This window comes from Bufo gargarizans, chromosome 2 (genome assembly GCF_014858855.1).
Source record: "Bufo gargarizans isolate SCDJY-AF-19 chromosome 2, ASM1485885v1, whole genome shotgun sequence".
In the NCBI taxonomy this organism is placed as follows: domain Eukaryota; kingdom Metazoa; phylum Chordata; class Amphibia; order Anura; family Bufonidae; genus Bufo; species Bufo gargarizans.
The window spans coordinates 221,939,924-221,961,497 of NC_058081.1; positions in this window are offsets into that span (position 1 = coordinate 221,939,924).

A 21,574-nucleotide genomic window follows, 5' to 3' on the forward strand; every position below is an offset into this window, starting at 1 on the left:
ATTACTCAATAATATGATTGTCAGAGGCTCCATTTGCAGTACAAAAAGCATCAATACAAATCGATGTATTACTGTTCCATATTTTGCTATAACTCACTTCTGAGGTGTGTGACAAAAAGAGATATAGCCTATAAATTGAACTTAAAGGGGTTGTCTCACTTTAGCTCTTTTCTTTTTAGCTCTTTACTCTGGCCAATTTTTGGGAATAAACATTTGTATAAGCACTCATTCCTGATCACTGGCCCTTGTAAGTGTGCTGCCCTTGCCCAACAAGTGAGAACTCTTGTTTATCAGGAGATTGCATCTTTCATGAGGCACCGAAAATCTTTTTTTTGCTGACAGAATATGGTAAATCCCCTATTCACTCAGCAACCATCAGGCACTTAAAATGAAAACTGATTGACTTGTACATTGTTGATTGCCACTTGTTATTTGCTCGCCATTGGGAGGTGTTACAGATCCCTAAAGAATGATTGGTGATCTGGAAAAAGCAACATTCCTGATAATTAGCTAAATAATTGGCAAATGTAAATAGACCCAATAGATTATTGAGCAATCTAAATTATGAGCAGGATTTTAGAGGTAGTCAACCATAAATCTGTCGTAAAGCCATGACTATGAAATCCTATAGCTTGCAAATTTTTGCAACACTTATGTTACATCAAAATTTTTCTCTTGTAGCAATGGAAAAATACAAAATACAGTGGTCCCTCAAGTTACAATATTATTTGGTTCCAGGACAACCATGTATATTGAAACCATAGTAAGTTGAGTAATTGGTTCCAAAGCCCAAAAATGTCATCCAAGATAAGAGAAAATGAAAATTTAAGAAAAATAAGCACATAATTAAGACTGATAAACCAAGTCCTTACATATAACAGTCAGGAATAGCTGATAACTAGTAAATACAGTTATTTTAGCAGAGAAGTGGTCTTGGTTGGTTGGATCTGACTATGAGACATTGTATGTTGAGTCTGGTTTCAACTTACGATGGGTCAGAAAAGACCATTGTATGCTGAAAATATTATATCCTGAGACCATGTTGAGGGATCACTGTATCATAAAGTGATGCTCTTAAATTGGCGTTACATGTTGCCATAAATTTGTATGATCTACGTAATAATGATCGCCTTCAAACATTATAAATTTCTGTGCAACTGGTTTGGATGGTTAAAATCATGATCATAAAATGTTTAAATACCATTGCCTGATGGTCTTGACAAGGAACCCAGGTGTGGGTATTAGGGTATTAATATTTAGATTTCCCAACACACGTAAAATTAAATAGTGTTGTACACCTTCTAGATTGTGGAGCAAACAGTGGCGACACAAAATCGTACGTATTATCGCGGCATGTAGAGCCACCGTGTGCTTTTATTTATCTCGTATTTGCAACCATCCGTCAGGGAAACCTAACAAAGATGCTATTCAGGTTATCTATAGGCAGCTAAACAAACGTATCTTGCTTGTCTGTTATCTTCTTGTTAACAAAACGCTATCAGGACGTTCAAAACATCAGCATTTACTGCACAAGGGCTGTAGTCTTTATCTGAGATGATATATGGCAAGTCCCTCAATTAGTACAAAGGACTGTGAATCTTTGCTGTATATTCAGGCCATGCTTTTATCCTATATACTATTTTAGTTTCTAAGTTTCCTCATTTATACATATTAACCCATGAATAAAAGCACATTATTAGTGAACAGTATGCTTCTGTGGCCTTCACATATTTCATGTAAAGGGGGCTTTGAACATAAGAGGAAAGTCAGCAGGCCAACAATCTCACATGTATGAGTGTGTCCTGACTTTCCCCTAAAAGCAGACGGAGGATGATAGAAGGCTTAGCCATGTTCCTTTAAATATGCCCAATCCTTTGGTCCTACAGAAACTAAAGGTGGCCATACACATGAGATTAAAGTTGGCCGGAATTGCAGATTTTGGCCATTCCGGCAGATTGTCATTTGAAAAACTAGCATGAACAATCATTCGCAATTGTCCCCCCAAAATGTATTCCGCCGTGCTGGAAAACGTCGGCTGTTCATCGGGTTAAACTATGGCCCTGATTTATCATACCTCCACTCCAGAATTCTGACATCAAAAAGTAGCAAAATAGGTCTTTTACGACTTTTTTGCACTCGATTGCGCAAAATTCTGTGACTTTTTGCATGGTTAGCTATGGTAATGTGTTTCACTCCAGATTTATCACTGCAACTTTTTTTTAAAGTTGCAAATAAGTCGCAGTCTCACTCAAATAGGAGGGTGGGGTAGGAAAACTGGAGGAGCTTCTCTAGACAGAAGTGTTTACGGATAAGCCAAATTTAACAAGTAACATGAGACATTTGATAAATGTGGCATAAAGTACTCCAACACAGACTCAAGCAAAACTGACTTCAAATATTCTCCTCATGATAAATTCCCCCCCCCCCCCCCCCCCCCTATGTGTTTATGGCATTATGGGCTGAATGCAGCCTATTACTTGCCATTGTGCTCAGGCACCAGGGAGTCAGATTTTATAATAATAAAAAAAAAAAAAACTTGGTCAGTTTAGTTGTTAGGACCATTTGTACGAACGATCTCATGGACGACTGATTGACCACAATGCAGCCGATCATTATCTCAAATGTATGGTCAGCTTAAACTGCAGCCAGACCTGGCAGTTGCCTATTCCTCTCTCTCTAATGTTTGGCTAGATGGTCATGACTACCGTGAAAAAATATAGCTGTTTGCTCGGAAGCCGGGAGAAGGGCCACACTTGGAAAGGGCTCTAATGAGACAACCACTTTAATAGTGTTGAAAAATTATTGCAAAGGTATCATAAAAAGGATTTCAAAAGAGCCATGGACTTCTATTCCTCTATACCCGTCTGCCCTATAAACAGGAGTCCTACTCTGAAAGTTCTCCCGGTCAATTCTTACAATATAATTGTGCAAAAGCGTTACCATATAGGATAGATTAATTCAGCAAGGGACCATCAAAAGGATTCATGGGCTGCACAAGGTCACTTTCACACAGTCAATGTTTGGTCAGTGATTTCCATCTGTTATTGTGAGCCAAAGCGAGAAGTGGAGGCTCCACAGAGATCAGGTATGATGAAGAGATTTGCACCTGACCTATATTTTTGACCCACACCTGGTTTTGGGTCACAGTCAATGATGGGAATCAATGATCAAACTTTGTGTGAAAGCAGCCTAAAGGTGGTATTACACTGCCGATCTTCAGGCAGTCTGGTCACCGATGGATGATAATCATTCATCAGACTGCACAGGGATTGTTTGTTGTCTGTTGCCATGGAAATGCCTAGATCCTTGTAGAAAACACATAACAGAGGAAGATTTTTAACAAACAATATTTGCGAATTTGCATTCTTTTTATTCTTAGGTGCATTGGAGTAACAAAAAATGCAGAGGTGGACTTTTATTATTTTTTTATGTTAATGTTTTTATCAGAATTGCTTTGGGACTGAAACAATACGTTTGCCTGCTCCTCTACAGTCTGTAATCTTGACTGTACTCACATACTACAAATGGTCAAGTGAAGTATATAGCTCTTTGATAGAGTGATAATGACTTAATCTACTGTGGATTTCTTAGTTAGTTCTCATTTCATCTATCAAAATACCAGGCATGATATTGTTCCCTCCCTAAACTCCAAAAAACAAACCTCATTCCGTAAGGCTGGCCATACATGTTAGATGAATGTTTGAAGAACCTGCCGCTTTCCGACGGCAGATGTCAGCGACGAGAAGGGTCGGGCATGTTGGATTTTAACATACCTAATCCTTGTATCGGGGAGATAACATGGTGTCTGATAGTGGCTTTCCTTCCTCTCCCATTCACAACACATGCTTGCTCGGCCCAGCTGTGTATGCATGTGCATGGGGGAATCTGAGGAGATAGCTGGTTCAGCCAACTGAGCATTCAACTGACAGTTATCTCATGTGTGTGGCGGGATTTACATACAATCTAGTGTAAAGAAGCTGCTTTTAAGGGTGCAGTGCCTTTTTAAAAACTGGACCCTTGAATATCTGGTCTGGGTACATATACTGTATAGTATGTCCACCCCAATTAGTCTAAAGTTTTCACATGCTAAACACAGTAACTGTACATTTCTTATTAAAATTAGTCTTGATTTTCAAAAAGTTTGAGTTTTGTCAAACTTTTTGTCACTTACTGTTTAGGACCAATACACAGTACAGTGGATGCAACAGGGACATTCTTCTAAGTGTAAAGGATGATCTGTGACATTAAAAACTGCCCTTTTTTCTTTCATTTCTGTAAATTTACTGGAGCTGGGTCGATATAAGATAGTGTTGGTCCTATTAAGAGCTAGGTTATCTCTGTGATCCCATCTAATATATTACATCTGAAAAAACTCGCTGTGCAGAGTTGAAGGAAATTCACGAGGAAGCTGAAACTGTACTGCTTGGTATGACTGTGTTATCTTTTATAATTGAGTTTGGCTTCTTTAAAGGGTTTTGTACTTTAGGTATAAACATGTCTCAAGTAACTGAGCACATGTAACGCTCACATTTGAGAATACAAACCCCCTTAATCCCATAATGACTGGACATATGTGTTTCATGGTAGCCATTAAAGCTGGTGGGTCATGGGAAAAAGAGAAAGGGAGCACTATGTAGATAAAGTAGGATGAGGTACAACTGCAAGATGAATCACTGAAAATAATGCACTAACACAGTGGATGCAAATATAATATATAAATTAAACCCTCATTATGATAAAATCTGAGACTGTCAGCCAATATATTTTGATCAAAACACATCTGTGCCCGCCTACCGCGCCAAGGTGTTTTCAGTCAGGCAGGATCTGCAAGATGACAGCATGTGACAGTGCTGGGTCTAACATCACCCATATTAGTACTCTGGGCTGCAGTGTCACATCCAAATTCAGAGATAAAGTGATCTACATAAATACACAGACATTAAATATTAGCCATTATAAAGTAAAATTAGTAAAAATAATAAAACATTTAAATATATAATAGCAGCCTTGACTATATCAATAGCTGAGACCCTGCCCACATGTATCCTAGGATGCATGTTATCAGTGTTAAAAGATATAAAAATTAAAGCTATGACATGGTCAAGCATATGTTAGTATAATACTTTATTGAAATTAAAATAAGCTGGGCCAAAATGGGGAAAATAATGGTTTTACTGTTTTGTCAGTTTTAGTATTAAAGGGATTCTGTCACCTCCCCTAAGCCAAAAAACGATTTTAAAGCAGCCATGAAGCACAGCTTACCTGGATTAGGCTGTGCTCTTTGATCTTGAAATCCGTCCAGCAGTTACTGCAAAAAACGACTTTGATTGATATGTAAATGTGTCCTGAAGGTGCCCAGAGGGGCGTTTTTTTCTTCTTAGAGAGCCCAGTACCGCCCCTCTTTCAGTGCCCAGCCCGCCTTCCTTGTACTGTCTAACCGCCGCCTCCAGCCTGCCACAGCCTCTCCTCCCTCTCCTCCCCCTCCCTCACGCCGAACGAAGTCTCGCACAGGCGCAGTACCCACTGAGGGCTGCGCCTGTGCGATCAGCAGGAGACTGAGGGCAGGAGCTTCATCCTCGTCACTGGGCATGCGCCGAGCCCAGTGACGTCCGATGCTCGCTCTTCCCTCAGTCAGCAGGGAAGAGCGAGCATCGGACGTCACTGGGCTCGGCGCATGCCCAGTGACGAGGATGAAGCTCCTGCCCTCAGTCTCCTGCTGATCGCACAGGCGCAGCCCTCAGTGGGTACTGCGCCTGTGCGAGACTTCGTTCGGCGTGAGGGAGGGGGAGGAGAGGGAGGAGAGGCTGTGGCAGGCTGGAGGCGGCGGTTAGACAGTACAAGGAAGGCGGGCTGGGCACTGAAAGAGGGGCGGTACTGGGCTCTCTAAGAAGAAAAAAACGCCCCTCTGGGCACCTTCAGGACACATTTACATATCAATCAAAGTCGTTTTTTGCAGTAACTGCTGGACGGATTTCAAGATCAAAGAGCACAGCTTAATCCAGGTAAGCTGTGCTTCATGGCTGCTTTAAAATCGTTTTTTGGCTTAGGGGAGGTGACAGAATCCCTTTAATAGCCTAATAAAATACTTTTTTTAATAAAAAAAAAAAAGGGGGAACAAATGCTATTCAGAGGCATAACTTGGGTTCCAGTGGAAAATATAAAACTGCCCCTACCTACTATGTGTCATTTATAATCTCTTCTTGTATGGCCCCTTAAGGCTGTAGTAGACAGGCAGATTGTCTGCCAGATGTTCGCTAACGAGTGTTCGAAATAACGCTCGTTAACAATGATCTGGCAGTGCAATACTGCCGCAGATTACCCGATGAACGAGCAAACGCTTGTTCATCGGGCAATCCAAATCTTTCAAAAGGTTTAATGATCATCGTTTGCAAGCGGCAAACAAAGATTCAGGGAACAGCAATGGCATTAATGATCACTCCTCCTTATACTAAAGAGAAGATCGCTGCATCTAATAGCAGTGCTCTCCTCTGCTGACGAGCAGGCGACTGCAAGAAAGGAACACTTCCTCCCGACAATCGGCTGCCTGATCTGGCTGTCTAATATGGCCTTTAGGCACCATGGGCGGGTCGGAGTGCAACTGCTACCTCTTCACCCCCTATAGTTACACCCATTAAGATAGCCAGAATATAAAACAGCTTAGTGTAAAGAAGAAGGACAATAATTAGTCCTAATTTAGTCATTAATTTGAACCCCAGTTTACATTCCATGATTATTATTTTTTCCTGTGGCTGAGGATAAAGTCATGATAAAAGAAGTCATTAATGTGAATTAGATGGGACGCTAAGCAGCCATGCATTTTATCACAGTGTGAAATCAAAACCTTTAAAACGGTAACAGTATATTTCACACATCCTTGTTTCAAAGTTGAAAAAAATAAATTATAAATCAGTCCTGCAAAAGCTTCAAATATGACTGAACACACTTGAGGAAGACTGAAAGTCACCCAAGGCATCTTGATGAGAAACATGGAAAATGTTAATGAGCTGAAGGTGTGAAATTAGAAATAGTGACATCAGTTCCTATTCAAATGGAATGGTTGGGTTCTTGTGAAGTTACTGAGGTCATACATAGGCCATTGGAAGTGAGGTTACCAAATGCCAAGAGTGCCATATTACCATTAATATGTGATCAATCTACTAGATCTCTGTTTTCTTCAGTAGGAATCCTGGTAAACCCCACATCTGATGCATGGGCCATGTCTTTGAGAACCTGTTATCTGCTTATCAAAGTTATTTCAGATGAGTTGTCACATATCCTGATCGTGAACCCACCACTTCTGAATATGAACCAAAAGCAGAAATTCATTGGTAAGTCCATAGACTTTGCACATAGTCTCTATTCTCACATAATGGTACCTGGAACAATGCAGAACATTACCTTCATGGCAACACTCCATGCCTGCCGCTATCCAGGGTGGGCACAAAGTGTTGCATCACTCACCTACCTTCCACCAGAGTACCGGCCACCAGACTACTTTGTCTCATGCTGCAGGGTGCAGCCTGACTGCTTGGTCTCTTTCTGTGTGTGTATTAAAACCTCTCCCACAAGCACGGCAAGAGCAAATTCCCCTTTTTGCTATGTGCCCAGTTGTTTGACTAATGAACTCATCATAAGCTCTCCTACATATGCAGGGCTGTTCCCCCCCCAAGGATGAGCAATCGATTAGATTCGTTTTGATTTAACTTGCTTGCTAGGCACTGCAAAAGAGCTATACTCCCTTTGTCTGCCTATGTACTGACTTCTGCCTATTTCCTGGATCCTGATTCTTGGCACCGGTGTCTATGATCCCCGTTTGTCAGCAGCCAACCACACTGGGACTATTTCAATAGGTGGCTGCCTGGTGGATCCCTTGTAGCAAAGGCCAGATCCCTCTATAAGGGTTACATTGTAAATCTTCAGTGCTCTGTAGGACGTAGCAATGCTCGGTTAGAGCATGGTTATGGGGACCCTTTGCACCCTATTTTCTATGAAAAGAAACACATTTCCCTAATAAATTATATTACAAAAATGTTTAATACCACAGTCCCTACACAATATTAAAAATAAACCAAAACCACAGTTGCACTTTAAATACAAGGCAATGTATATGAACAGCACAACTGGAGGAATTGCACAGCACATGATCTGGCATCCATATGCATGATCTCCAACAAAACCTGAAATATGTAACCAAGCACATGGGGTGCTTCTTTTTAATAGAAGAAAAGAGGGTATTCTGACATCTGGCATATACAATGTGGGAGGAAGTCTTCCTGACCACATGCATTTATATACAGTGGAATGTATTTGCATTTTATCCATTCAGAAGATGTACAGATAATTCCGAAAGTTCAATGTACACTCATTGACAAAAAATTTTTTGCCAAGAAAGAGTTGTTGGAATGGAATGAAACTTTATATGTGTGAATATAATGACAGTATATAAGTGATTCGAGGGAAAGGATACGTTTATTGGGGAAAACGCTACAATTGAAAGGAGGCTCTAGTACTCTGTTGAACTGCCTCCTGCCTGGATATAAGATGAGATACCGTTGGGCATGGAGGCATTCAAGTTTCTGTATGGAATCCTGAAGTGCATTTGCCCACAGATGTTGCAGCTGGGCCTGTAGACTCGTAGGTTGCTGAAGCTGATGTCCCAGAGACATTTCTGGGAAACCCTTGCTGTGTGTGGATGAGCATGTTCCTGCTGAAAAATACTAGTTGGAAGCTCTGCTGTGAGAGGCAACACAAGTGACTACAAGATGTCCTGCATATATCATTGAGCTGTTAGTGTATAATTACTAGCATAATTACTAGGGGTGACTGACTGTCGTATGCAACAGCTCTTTAGATCATCACACCAGCAGTTGGAGCAGTGCGTCGTTCCATGGCAAAGACAGGATTTAAGAGCTCACCGCAAGGCTTCCATACTAGTTGAACACAACAGTTGTTGAATCCCAAACAGAACTTGGATTCATTCAGTCCATAGCAGCCCAGGTTTCTCATTCATGACACCACTGCAAATGAAAGTGATGGTGGCTATCAATGGCAGGATAGGTAATGGGTGCTGTGACACCTTCTGGTAAGTGCCTGTAAATGGTACAGGCAGAGACAGGGGAGTGTAAAGAAGGTGCACCTGTGTCTGGATGGTGGACAATAAAACTGTGGGAGCCTCTCATGCTTGTCACTGGCTCAGATGATGCTCTCTTGTCACTTGTGGTGATATGTCTGGGCCATCCAGAGCCTGTTCATCAATTGAGCATGTGCTCCCAACATTCCTGACAGTAAGGTCAGGACAGCTTAGATGGTGATAAATTCCTTGAAACTATAATGCTTCTCTCAATCCAATAATGTGCCCCCTCTCAAATTCTGTCAACTGGTCAAAATGTCTTTGAGTGCATCTGCAGTGTCCCACTACTACGGTAGAGGTACTCTGCAAAATGTTTAAAATATGTTTTAATGTGACATCTACATTTTCCTTATTTATGCTGCTGAGTTAATAGGCCTTTGAAATTGTAGCTAGGTGGGGCTGTGCTACACTCTGCCTAGGAGGGAGAAGCTAGATCAGAGAAAGAGAGAGTAGGCTGAGACAGTGGATGTCTCAACTGTGAAGTGAGTAGATGCACAAGGATGCAGCCCTGGGACAAAACCAGCCAAAGAAGAAAATATAGAAGTGAAGAAAGAGAGAAAACATTGAAAAGCATTGCAGTCTTGAGAGGAGGTTTGTATAGAAGCTCTGTGAAGATAAACTGTCTACAGAGATGTGTAGACTTCATAGCAGACATTGTCCAGAAGGTGAAAGACTTTCGACACCTGGACAGACTTAAAAAGGCAGAATCTGGATATGCTCACTATACTACATCCCGCTGTGGAAATCTGTAGTACCATTAACTGTGAGTACAGCAACCTGTGAAAAAGGCGCAGACATTAGTCTGACATTGGGTGCCGTCCTATGGTTGCATAATGAAAGAGAAGTCTTGCACCCCTCTTTCTGGATGCTTAAGTTTGAGATAGAGAAGTGCAGTGTAAGGAGAATTGTCTTGGCCCATTAACTCTGCTCTGCAGCATGTACCTATGAGACCTGTGGAAATAACATCATTGTGTAAGAACCGCCAGTCCATGCATGCTAAAAACTATACTGATGTGCTTAAACTTGATCTGCCAGTAAGCTGAAAAAGAACTGTTCTACTGATAAACTGGCCTCATCTTTGTCTCCTCCAGCTCCAACACTGCAGGGGACCCTGCCTCACAATTCTTCAATGCCATGGGCACCCCAAACGATGGTGTGATCCAAAGGGAGAAAAGTGCACCCTTCCCATCACTGCATGACTCAGGGGAGTGCCAGAGTGAGAAACTACTACTGCCATTTTCACTGCTATCACTCCTTTCCTTTGCTCGCTGTACGTTGTAGAGGCATGTCTAGCAGTTAACGTTCTCCTCACAGGTGGTACACTACACAAAGGTTGCCTCTGAGAGACTTTATATAGGGTAGTGGGGGAAGCACTTTTACACCTTCTTATGGCATGTCCCAGTGTCTAATTAGGCCACACCTGTAATGATTGACATATCTGGCTGCGACATAATTGCATGTAGAGTTTTGAAGCAATCCGACATTTCTATTAGGGTGCATTATTATTATTATTTTTCAGTGCATTTGGGTCCATTTTCAGGTTTTATGTAAATAAACCTCTGAAGGGTATGTTGGTTTATAAATCAATTTTCAAGTTGCCCATTAGAGCATTTTAGGTTAATAGAGGAAGAGCTCTCGTTTAGGACCTCTATGAGTTAACTGGAATGAAGAGCAGCTATAGACAAAGAGCATTTCTTTCTCCAGAAGACCTATCACATACGGTATGGGCTTTTTGTAGAAAGGCCATTGATTTTACTGGGTTAAATGTAACGCTGCATATCACCCTGTAGTGAAGCAAATTTCACTGGGCTTTGTGCAATGCTGCATGTTATCATGTAGGGTGCTACAGGCAACTAAAGGGGTTGTCTGGGTTTAGAGCTGAACCCGGACATACCCATAATTTCATCCAGGCAGCCCCCCGCGCAGGGCAAGGGCTCTTTTATTTACAATAACACACTGCCGGGCAATAACACACTGCAGGGCCAAGAATCCTAAAGATAATTGCTAACGAGCATTCATAGGAATGCTCGTTAGCGATTATCTGTCAGTGTAAATGTACCATCAATTACCCGATGAACAAGCGAAACGCTCATTCATCGGGTAATCCGATCGTTTGTGCACACACAAAAATTGTCGTTTTCCAGCAGCAGATCGTGCTGTGTAAACACACTCTGCTGCCAGCAAACAACAAGACAGTATGGGGAGGAGCGATGGTATTAGTGATCGCTCCTCCCCATCTCTGGAGGGGATCGCTGATGGTAAATGCAGCGGTCTCCTTCACCAGTGAGCAGCAGATTGTCGGGAAGAAATTCTTCTTTCCTGACAATCTGCTTGTACATCATCCAATGTAATGGGACCTTAAAAACCAAACTGCCATCTGCCATTGTTGTTTGGGTTTCATCTTTATGGTGTTCACGATAGAGTAGAAATGACATAATTACTGTATTCTGAGGGTCAGTATGACTATTAAACCAAATGTAATTTTATTTATTCCGTTTTTATTGTATCTTACCGCTTTTTAAAATAAATGTGTCTTTTGTCGCCATATTCTGGCACCCATAACTTTTTTATTTTTCCATCGACGGAGTGTGTGTTTTTTTTGTGAGGTGAGCTGTAGTTTTAGTTGGCATCACTTTGGGGAACATGCTACTTTTTGATCATTTTTATTCCTTTTTTCGGGAGGCTAGGTGACCAAAAAACAGCAATTCTGGCATTACATGATAAATAGATCGGAAATTTTTGGATGTGCAATGCCAATTTTTTTTTCTATTTTTAAAAACTCTGTAAATTTTCCCTTTGTTTGGCCCCTTAGGTGACTTGATTGAATTAAATTAAGAATTGATCCCAACATTTCTAAGGATTTGATGGCACAGCTTTATTCCTCCTCCACTGAGTTGGCAAAACGATAAAATACAGAGAGACGTAGCATTATGTTATTATAAAGCAGTATTTAGACACATAACTGCACAGTTTAACATATAACTTGCCATCAGCTCCAGTGTATTATGTATGTAGTGTGTGTCACATATCTATTTTAATGAATACTTGCACAAATATTATAAGGTTTTGGTTGTCTGAGTTCTGTGCAGTGCATTTTTACAAACCGCTTGTGAAAAAACAAAGACTCCCTTCATTTTTAACTTACATTTTTTAAGTTGCCTTGAATTCTTGCCCATGCATTTCCATTAATCCTATTAGCTCCTGGTGTATCTTTCTGGAAACTGCTGATGTAAAACGTTAGAAAGAATTTCAATACGTATTTCAATAGGAGAAAAAAAAACAGAAGATATATGAATGTGTCAGTGTGGAAATGATCAAACACAGAAACGGTGTATTAACTTCAGACTCAGATTAATACAAAGTTCCTGCATTCTTTATCTACCTGCAATACCGAGGTTTCAAGCATGAATTTGTAATGCGTTTTGGTAATGCAGATACAGAAAGTATTTTTTGAAACTGAATCCAGAGTGATTAGTCACTGACTAGCTGCATTCTGGCTGCTAAATTGTTTACTGCAAGCAAGGAAATGATGGCCCTTAGTACACAGATTTCCTTGGATCCACGTGTATGAAAGGTGTCTCAGTATTAGGACGAATATGTGGAATCTATTTATTGTCTCAAGTTGTGTTGTTTTTCTTTTTTACAGTATTATACACTTTGTGTAGCTCTGAAAGTCCTTGGATGGTTCGTAGCCAGTAGGGATCAGCACACAGTTTGTGTGCAGGTTCGTGTTGTGATATTTACTGAATTCCGTTATGGATTCTATACCAAGTACTTATAGCTTTACTTTAGGCATATCTGTAATTATAATTATAGTAACGATAATCTATAATAAATCCAATCAGGACTCAGCACTCCACATGGAAACATCGGTACACACAAGTTTCCCTGCAGGGTGTCACCCTATAGGCAGGTCTCTGCCGCCTGCTCCTGCCACAGTTCCCCCACCGCCGTCCGCTTCTGCCACAGCTCCCAGGCCGCTGTCTGCTCCTGCCACAGTTCCCCGCCGCCGCCCAGCCAGTGCGCATGTGCTGCCTTTGCCGCACGGAGTGTGGTCTGTGCAGATGGTGGGCGGTGCGGATGGTGTGTGGGGGGCGGCGTTGATAGGCCGGAGCACAGTCGGGTGATTGCTCGGCACGCCGGCCAGTTGTAACGGGCAGAATGTTTAGCAATATAATAATGCAACAATCTGCTCACACTAAAGGCCCTTTTAAATGGGCCAATGATTGGGGATTGTATAAAGATGCCACGATCACATGATGAATGAGCAACTGCTTATTCATCAGGTGAAAGAATCATTGATGTGTACACCAAAATCTTAATTTCTGGGTAGTACATAGTGCTGTGTAGACAGGGATTCTGTGTGGGGAGGAGGGATTGCAGAAGCAATCGCTCGTCCCCATAAAGTGGAGGCGATCGCTGCAGGTACAGCATGTACAGGTCTCAAGATCATGCAATTATGGGGAATGAACAGTCATTCCCGATAATTGCTTGTTGTAGTTGGCCTGTATAAAGAGGTTTTTAGGCTGCTGTCTGTGTGAATACAGTGGGTAGGATGTACCCCCCCAAAAATATTTTTTACAGAGAATTTGAGTTACAGAGAATATATGGTGTATGAAATAAGCATAAAGGGTAATATCATGAGAATTTTACTAAAAAAGGTGTTGACAGGTTTCTCATGTCTGACAACAATCTGGTGGCCTAATGCTGGTTCCTGCTCTTAAGTCTACTAGTAAATTGTGATCTACTATTTTACTGGTCTACTACTACTGGTCTACATTGAAAACCTCTGTCACATTGACTAAAGCTAGTTCTGCTGATCATCTAGTATGTATGTCGTTCTTATGACTCTAACCACAAATGTTGAGGGAAAGAAAGATCAGGCAAGCTGGATTTCAACTAACCAAACATTTAGTTCTCAGAACATAAGCTGCTGCCAGTGGTGTCTTTCTTCCTTCACCCTATTTCAACCAAGCATGCATACATATGGGAGGATTGGGAGAGATAGCTGTCAGCCAAATGCCGATGGTTATCTTGTGTATAGTCAGCTTAAGTTATGTAGATTCCAACGTATACAGCACTTTTTATTAAGAATATTTATCCCAATGCTAAAAATCGTTACAAGCATGAGATGGATGTTTACATTATTACAACTCTCATACATTCTAGGATATTTTTTAATGCAAATTAGAACTTACTAGCAAGGGATTTAGTATGACAGAAGGAGATCATTTGCAAATGATCATTTTTTGGTATGAACAAAATCCATTTTTTCAAAGATCATTGTTCACTGGAGATGAGCGAAGTTTTCAAAAATTCTATTTGGATACGTTGCCGAATTCTTTTAAGAAATTTGCTTTGTTCTGAATGAATTTGTTGTTAAATCAGTGCGTTAAATCAGCTTTATCCTGGCCTACAGAGAGAGTGTCTCTCAGTGTACATCAATGTGCCCTGCAGCAACATGCATAGCTAGTCCTTTCTGGTAGGGAAACGGTTACTGTGATAGGCAGGTGGACATCCCAATTAGACAGCTTAATTACCCTAATTTGAGAATCAAGGCCTAATGGAATTGCTTATGTAATAAATAAGGTGGACGCCCCACTAACAGTAGAACAAGATTATTCATCCCAATTTGAGAATTGTTTGTCTATTAAGCAATGTGGACAACCCAATAACAGTAGAAGTAGACAGCTTATTAACCCCAATTTTTTAAATCAAGAATTTTTTATTGAAGTATATATGAATAAACAAGCATATATCTATGCGCATGCACATACCAATGTGACATATCTAAAACTGCTATTAACCCCAATTTGAGAATCTGTGCGTAATAGAATTGCTTATCTAGTAAACAAGGTGGACACCCAAATAACAGTAGAACTAGACAACTTATTCACCCCAATTTGAGAATCAAGGTGTAATAGAATTGCTTATTTAATATACAAGGTGAACATCCTAATAACAATAAAATTAGACAGCTCATTCACCCCAATTTGAGAATCAAGGTGTAATAGAATTGCTTGTTTAATAAACAAGGTGGACACCCCAATAACAGTAGAACTAGACAGCTTTTTTACCCCAATTTGAGAATCAAGGTCTAATATAATTCCTTATTTAATAAACAAGCTAGACATCCCAATAATAGTAAAATTAGACAGCGTATTCATCCCAATTTGAGAATCAAGGCCTAATGGAATTGCTTATCTATTAAACAAGGAGGACACTGTTTAATAAGATAGCTCTGTGCCCTACATATGGATTAGTGCAAATAGCACTGTCTCCTATGGATCCCTTCAGCTTCAAATTACAGTCCCTGCATTCTCCCTATGCTCTCCCTACAGTGCGTATGATATGCACTTATATATAAAAAAACTCTCCCTACAATCTCCCCACATTGTCCCTGCACTCTCCCTATCTAATATTTCACAATGAAAAGCTTTTAGAAACACTGTCCTTAGCGCTTTTCATGGCTCTCCCTATGCTCAGCTCACAGCGAAATGGCGGAGACCATAAGGGATGAAGCTTTTAAAGGGCTGTGACATCACAGGGGCTGGCTAGCTGCTGTTTGGCTGTCACGGCATTATGGGTGATCTTGCATTCCCAGGCTTCTTGCTTTCACTTTGTAACACGTGTAGCCACAATTTTAGGAAAAAACGATTAATTACCACGAAGCATGAGGAAATTCGGATTTATTGCAAATCAAATTTTTCCTAAACTTTGGATTGTTTTCCACTTCAGATGGTTTGATGCACTCAACACTAGTGCTCACCAATTTTGCTGAAAATAGTTAATTATGAACATGATTGGCCATTGCCTACTGCTTCCATCCTGTTGTTTAAAAGTCTAATTTTGGATTAACCAATTATTTTAAGGAATCATCTCTTATAATGAGAATATAAATTCTCTGCTTTATGGGGACGACTTCAAAAATATGTATTGATTATACCATATTTATACTACCTTTGTCTTTACCATTTGGCATGCTTGTTCAGGCCATGTGTTTGGTCAATCAGCATTTTAGGCAGGTTACATTCTTAATAATAATCTTTTATGATTTGTACATTAGGACAGTTGTAACTACATTTCCCGTATAATTTTTTCTTGTGTTTCTACTGTTCAAAATATGTAGGTCGTAATTCCAAACTCTGAATGTAATACTGTAGAATCATAACCTCAAGCTCCTGAGGTTAATAGTTGATGAAGCTCTCTTACATTGGCTGAGACACAGACGGACATATGATCTGCCCCAGTCTTGGACTGCATTTGTGTGACTACCAAAAAGAATCATGTGTTTGGGAATTCTCACATCTGCAAGACTTGTTAAGATTTGACTAGGGTCATTTCCAGAGCTGTTTTTCCAGGGTTAGTTCGAAGAAAGCCCTTCTTTCACTGTAGTGATCCTGTTGAGAAGTAGGTGACCCTTCAGAGAGCTGAAAGAAGAACTCTATTCTCATATCAAATATACACATTTCACACCATCAGGCTCAACATATTAAAACTGGCCCATTTATTATGCAATGTAACTATTACCAGTATGCTTTTCCAAACTGTATTTAAAGGGCTTGGGAAGATATTTTTTTAACAAAGGGTCAAGGGGCAAAAAAATAAAAATAATCGCCCAGTAACTGGCTGACTTGGTATTCCAAGCCAATTTCTATGTGTGGAAAGGAGAGGAGCAGTGGAGACTGGAGACGTATTGGAATGGTAGTAGCGGGGATCAGTAAGGTTAATGTGGCTTATGTTTTATTTTTATCTCTTTCTGGTCCTTTGTTAAGGAAAAAACCCTTAAAGGGGTTGTCCCACGAAAAATAGCCGACAGTTTTCAAACCAGCTCCTGGATCCGAATAATGTTATAATTGCATGTAATTTAGTATAGCTACTGAGTTATTCAACTAAATCTATCTTATAGCGCCACATGCTGTTTGTTCTTTTTCTAATTTCTCTGTCCACCTCACTGAGGTGGACGCACATGCTTAGTTCCATCCTTCAATTCTAACCAGCTGCAGAGAAAATGAAACAATGAAGGGGGAGATCTCTGAACCTATGGGAGGTACAGTGCTTGTTCTAGTTTTGTTAGAGATTGTTATGTGCTATATGATGTCTGGATTTAATTTTTTAACATTAATTATGGGATAACCCTTTAAATTGCTCCAAGGTAACTTTTTCCTGATGCAGCAAGATTTGATCATGGGGAAGGAAGAAAGGAATCTTTCTGTTTTTTATATAGCCTGACAAGGATAAGATGATCTTTTGGGGAGCCACATGCAGTGGTTAGAAATTGAAAAAAATAAATAAAATGACAACAACTCTGTAATATTAAAGAAACTATTAGTCATGAATATTTAATATCTTCTACATGCAAGAGCCACAATCATGGTACCTGAAGAGGAAAACTGATGAAATGCATCTAGAGGAAGAAGTTGATTATTGGCCAAAACAAAAAACGTTTGCTGTTTTAATGTATATATCGTATAGCAGTGGTGGCGAACCTATGGCATGGGTTCCAGAGGTGGCACTCAGAGTTCTCTCTGTGGGCACCTACCCCCTTGAAAAAGTCCAAGGTGTACCAATATGCCTTAGACTTTTCCTGCCATTCATCAGCACAGGGCACACTATGAACGGCGAAGGCAGGGCAGTGAATGTAGGCAGGCTACTATAGCTAAATGATAGAGTACATGGAAGATAAACTGTATTGTACTGTAGTATTCAGGTTAGCTTGCCATGTTGGCACTTTGCGATAAATAAGTGGGTTTTGGGTTGCAGTTTGGGCACTCGGTCTCTAAAAGGTTTGCCATCACTGTCATATAGGATTCTTGACAGATGTGTGCACAGAAAATTTTACTGTAAGTTTTTATTTACCTATTACATAATGGGATAGATGAGCAGCCGCTATATAACCATACAACATGCCCTACAGTCCACCATAAAAATTAGCCCCACTGATGATAATCTTATGTGTATGGGGGACCTTAATACTCAGCATCAGAAAAGAAGGAAACTTGTGAGAGTAACCACTGAGAGAATTTCTCAAGTGGCGGAAACTGCAGTGAAGATACATCAGTCAACCATGTCACGTGTCCTGCTTACAACTAGCCCGTATGGGATAGAAGCAAAGCATGTCATGATCACCAGCCAGGATAATTTTTTGTGGTTAAATGAGATGAAAACTAAAGTAAAACCGCTATGTAAGGCACAAACCTCACACAGCCCAATCCTCAACAAACACCATCACAACTGAGAATTACTGTATGGGGATGGCTCCATTTACATACACAATAACATTTTCACAAGACAGGCATCATGTTAATCAGACCTAAAAGGCAGTATTACTGGATCAAAACTTTAAGGCGGTGTTCCTGGATCAACCCCACCAGGCAGTATTCCTGGTTTAATATGGTTGATCCTGACTATTCCCCCAGGTATTGGGGGATATAAAGACTGGATTTCAATTACCTAATCCATTTAATCTCGGGAAGCAGCAGCTTTCCTCCTCTCTTTATTCTGGACATGCTGACACGAGCATGCATGTCTATGGAAGGCTCAGGAGAGATAGCTGTTGGCGATCTAATGGGAATGGCCAGAGTTATTGTCACAAATGTGCTTCTTCCAAGTCATTTTCTTTTTAAACATCTACTGTCAAAATAGGAGTTGTGCACTTGAAAAATGACTTTAAGAGTATACTGACGTAATAAAACTGTGTGTATGTGTAATTTGTAATCCAGCCAAACCTGTTGATTTTTATAGGGAACTAGCTGAATGACCTAGCTTTGCACAGGTATACTTCGACTATTTCATTTAGTGCTTATGTGTGTTATTAAAAGATATCCACAGTGTCCCACATAACAGTGACCTCCACAGTGCTCCACCCCCTTAACAGTGAACTCCACAGCACCCGCCCCTTTACAACTGACCACCATAACAGCCCACCCCCTTAACAGTCACTTTCACAGCGCCCTGCCCCTTAGCGCCCTGCCCCTTAGTGACTTCCTTAGCACTCCGGCTCCCTAACAGTGACCTCCACAGCAGTCTAAAATGTGACCTAATGCATATGCTTTTCCCATTTTGTGGACTTTTGGCAACCTAACCAATACAGTTAGTGTAGACACACATTCATGGCTTGTATTATAATTCTGAGCAATGTCATTTTAGGCATGCTGAAGTTAGAATAGGCAGGAAATGTGTGGTCATATGAACATTAAGACTGGACTCTTTCTACTAAGAACTCAGGTGGGGGGGAGGGGGGTAGCTGAAGAGTAAATTTTGTAAAATTTCCGATGTCTTCAAAGAAGTCTTCTAAGCTAGAGGTTTTCTTACTGTCTTGGTTTCATTAATGTACAGGGATAAAGCATAGGTTTAGACTGGCCCAGTGGGTAACACCCTGAGACAGGGTGGGTCCGTATTCCCCACCTCCTGCAAGTGGCACATGGCACAGCAGACTGACTGCACTACATACAGATAAGAAAGCATCTCAAGTATATAAAACACTTGGTAGATTATTTAACTAACTACCCAGTTATTATTATAGATGTATTGGGGGGCAGAGAAGACTTCTAGGCACAGAAGCAAGTCATCCAGTATCATCGTTCCCCAGGGACCAGCTTTCTCAATGTTTCTACAGGGGCCTCCATCATCAATCATCTTGCAGAATCTTGCAGTGTGCTCATCGCTCGCATTGATAAGAGAGCCCTAGTCCAAGGTAACGGTCATTGACAAGATCATTGACAAGGTTTCCAGGACATAACAGTCCAAGGCACGGGCTAAGCCAAAATTGGTTTGGCACAGTTTTAGGAATTAGCAAATGGGGGTCAGGTAATATTCGCATACTGAGATCACAATAGTGAGGTAATTTGCATAGTAAAGATATAGCAGGTATAAAGCTCACAGTAATGTCACAGTACAGGCATAATCTACACACAGAAGTTACAGCACAATAATGACATAAACAATGATGTCACAGTAAAGGGATAATCTATACACAGACGTTACAGCACAGTAATTATACAGTGATGTCACAGTACGGGGATAATGAACACCATTGACCATATCATAGGAAAGCATAACGCATACAAAAAGGTCACGGAAAAAAAGATACAAAACATCCTGCACGATATGATAGTAAATATGCGGATGTGCACGGATGTCACAGAAAATAATGGACTAAAACAATAGATGCAAATGTAATATATAGAGTAAGCCCTCACTCTAATGATAAAATCTCTCCCTGTCCGCTGCAGCTTGATACGCCTAAGTTATGCAGAGGCGCGGGCCTCGCATGACCTGGTGGCCGTTCAACAAGATTAAGGGGCACATTTATTAAGACCCACGTTTTAGACATCGGTCTTAATAAAGGCCCGTAGCTGGTGGTGGATCCGCCGAAGTTATGAAGAGGCGCCAACCTGTCCTTAACCTCAGTGCATCCAGTGCCACTTCTAAATGTAAGACAGCTTCCCAGCTGTCTTACATTTAGACCATTTTCTACCCCTAAAACAGGTGTAGAAAATTATGAATGAGACCTGCCTGCCAGCCCTTCCCAATCCACACCCACAATTTTAGACCTGGTATGAGCAGGGCGAAGTCATAGATAGCAGCACACACAATTAACCATTGCGCCACCATCTGCGCGGGAAGTACTCCTAATTTTGGCATTTTTCCAAGCCCCCGCCATGCCCCCTTTTCTCGGAACTCGAGAAAAGAGGTGTAAGTGGCAAAGACGGTGAAAAATACACCAAAAAGTGGCATATATTTATTCATAAATGAACCCTAATTATTTTCACTGTACTCTGAACTACACTGTGTGTAGGGCCTAAGTGCAGTTAAAACCTGATAATCAAGTGAATTGTGGTTCCCCGGGTTTTAAGGTATGCAGAACACCAGAAATCATCAGGAATGAACTATTGTTTAAATCACAGTTTTAGAATTTTTGTAGATTATTTTTTTCATGATACTATCTTATATTAAAAATGTACAAAATCTTGTACAAAAGGCCTAATATATGTTAAGACTTCCAGAGCACCTACATGCGCCATAGACACAACAGACGGGGGGACTCCATTGACTTCTATCAGATAATTTTTTAGGCATGCTCGTGAGGTCAAGGGGGTCAGGGAGGTCGGGGGGAGTAGATAAGCTGTGTGCCCACACAAACAATCAAACTAACGAGAAATCTACTGATTGTCGGTTGACGCTCTATCGTTCATTGGTTTTACACTACTCGGTAATTGATCAGTTTTGCTTGATTTAACGATAATTTACACAATAATAATTGGCTCGTGGAAAGGTACCTTTACTCCATTCTTCCCCATTGAGAACACATGTTTTACTTGAAAGGCAACTTAAATGCATGTGTATATATGTGTGATGTTTCGGTCAAAGCGACCTTCATCAAACACAAGTTTCCATACAGGAGGTAGTTGATGTGCAGAGTTACAAGGAAAGAGCTAAGAA